Source organism: Engraulis encrasicolus, chromosome 12 (assembly GCF_034702125.1).
Source record: "Engraulis encrasicolus isolate BLACKSEA-1 chromosome 12, IST_EnEncr_1.0, whole genome shotgun sequence".
NCBI classification, from domain to species: Eukaryota; Metazoa; Chordata; class Actinopteri; order Clupeiformes; family Engraulidae; genus Engraulis; species Engraulis encrasicolus.
The window spans coordinates 21,129,841-21,132,340 of NC_085868.1; the positions used below are offsets into that span (position 1 = coordinate 21,129,841).

The 2,500-nt window shown below is 48.9% G+C and overlaps 1 protein-coding gene across 1 annotated transcript in view; it reads left to right on the forward strand.

Annotated features, from left to right (window-relative positions):
• LOC134460395 (activin receptor type-2A-like) overlaps positions 1-2,500 on the forward strand; it is a 27,075-nt gene that overhangs the window by 1,698 nt on the left and 22,877 nt on the right. The window lies entirely within an intron of this gene.

Genomic DNA, 2,500 nt, shown 5'->3' on the forward strand with positions numbered 1-2,500 from the left:
TCTCTATCTCCACCTACCGTATCTTTTATACCACCCCTCTGTCTCTTTCTCTCTCTCTGTCTATCTCTGTCTATCTCTTTCTCTGTTTCTGTCTCTGTCTCTCTCTCTCTCTCTCTCCGTCTGTCAGTACGCCAAGTCGTATAACTCTTCCTCCACACTGTGCACTATGAGAAATGGATCATAAATCCCCTATAAACAACGATGGCATCATTTTTCTCTTTCTCTCCCCAGTCTCTTCGAAGATGCCTCATCCCTTCTCCTATTTTATCCCTCCCTTTATGCTTCCTCTCCTCCACGCAACTCCATCACTTTCTTTTTTTTGGGGGGGGGGGGGTGGTTGGTATTTTGTGCCTTTATTTGTGATAGTACAGTGAAAGAGAGACAGGAAACGAGTGGGAAGAGAGAGATGGGGAAGGATCTGCAAATTACCCGGGCCGGAATCGAACTTGGGTCACCGACGTAGCGGGCCATGGTGGAGGCCTTGTCCTTCCAAACCCGTCCATCTGTGGGCGCTTCATTTCTGTGGTGTAGTCTATCCCCATAAAGACAGTGTTGCATCTATCTATGGGTGCTTCGTTTCTGTGTTGTAGTTTATCCCCATAAAGAGAGTTTTGGGTGCTTCATTTCCGTTGTATAGTCTATCCCCATAAAGACAGTGTTGCATCTATCACAGTGGTTCTCAGCATTTTTTGAGCCAACGCCCCCTTGACCTCATCATAAGCCTCCCAATGCCTCATTGACCTCATCATAAGTCTGCCAACACACCCCTCAGTATTGACAAATAAGATGGACTAATGTCCCCCAATGGGAACTAAGGCTTGTCCCCACTCAGCTGTGTCCTTCTCAACGCCCCCCTGGGGCTCCCCAACAACCCCTGGGGGGCTGTTGCGCCCCCGTTGAGAAACACTAATCTATCTATGGATGCTTCGTTTCTGTGGTGTAGTTTATCCCTTTAAAGAGAGTGTTGTATCTATCTATTGTTGCTTCGTTTCTGTGGTGTAGTTTATCCCCATAAAGAGAGTGTTGCGTCTCAGAGCCATGTTGTGGTGCTTCGTTTCTGTGGTGTAGTCTATCCCCATAAAGACAGTGTTGTTGCATCTATCTATTGTTGCTTCGTTTCTGTGTTGTAGTTTATCCCCATAAATAGAGTGTTGCGTCTCGGAGCCATGTTGTGGCTCTACGGCCGCCCAGGGAGCGCTGGGCATATTACAGCCAATATGGCCGCCATCTGCAGCGCCGCTCCTTAGCAGCTGCTTTGCGAACGACGCAAAGACTCAACGGGGAGAAGAGACGACCTGTGCTTTTGTCTTTTTGAAAAGTGTTATAGTATGTGCCTCCTGTTTGTGTGTGTGTGTGTGTGTGTCTGTGTGTGAATGTGTGTGTGTGGCCATGTAAGAATGATGGCATCTTGTGAAGGCAAAACCAACCCTCGTGTCTCTGTTGAGCAGTTGTACCACGCGCATGCACACACACACACACGCACGCACGGACGCATGCACACACACGCACGCACACGCACACGCACATACACACTGTGCATTCACTTCCCATATCAAAGCTCATCGTGTCTTACATGTCTCAATGCCAGATTCAGCCTTTATGGAGTTGTACTCAGTCTTTTTGTAGTTGGATGTAGTTGAGAACAAAGGCAGTGTGAAAGCAAGGCCAAACAGGTAGAGAGGCAAGGCCCCTCTCTCTCTCTCTCTCTCTCTCTCTCTCTCTCTCTCTCTCTCTCTCTCTCTCTCTCTCTCCTCTCCCTCTCTCTCTCCTCTCTCTCTCCCTCTCTCTCTCTCTCCTCTCTCTCTCTCTCTCTCTCTCTCTCTCTCTCTCTCTCTCTCTCTCTCTCTCTCTCTCTCTCTCTCTCTCTCTCTCTCTCTCTCTCTCTGCCTCTCTCTCTCTCTGTGTCTCTCTCTCTCTCTCTCTCTCTCTCTCTCTCTGCCGCTGTTGCCTGCATTGCATCGCATCGTATCGCAGGCTGAGCATGGTCTGCAGTCTGGAACTGAATGCACCCGGTGAACTCTCTCAGCCTCCAACGCACTTAGCTGATTTAAAGCGCCCCGAAAAGGTATCCTTCCAGTGTAGAGACTTTCTCTCTCTCTTTCTCTCTCTCTTTCACCCCTTTGTGCCTCTGATGGATGCAGCATCTTAACATCTCTCTCTCTCTCTCTCTCTCTCTCTCTCTCTCTCTCTCTCTCTCTCTCTCTCTCTCTCTCTCTCTCTCTCTCTCTCTCTCTCTCTCTCTCTCTCTCTCTCTCTCTGTCTCTCTCTCTCTCTCTCGCTCTCTTAATTTGAGCAGCCTGTTGCTGTTCCTGTCTGTCTCTCTCTTGAGACGGTCCTCCTGGTATCTCCTCTCCTCTCCTATCTTCACCTCCTCCACCATTGCACTTGAGTGGGTCTTCTATATGATTGATTCCATAGACATTGGCCCTTGAAATGAAGTGATTTTGGGAGCCGAATCCATTCACATCATCCACCGTCCATTTGAAGTTCTGACGGCTGG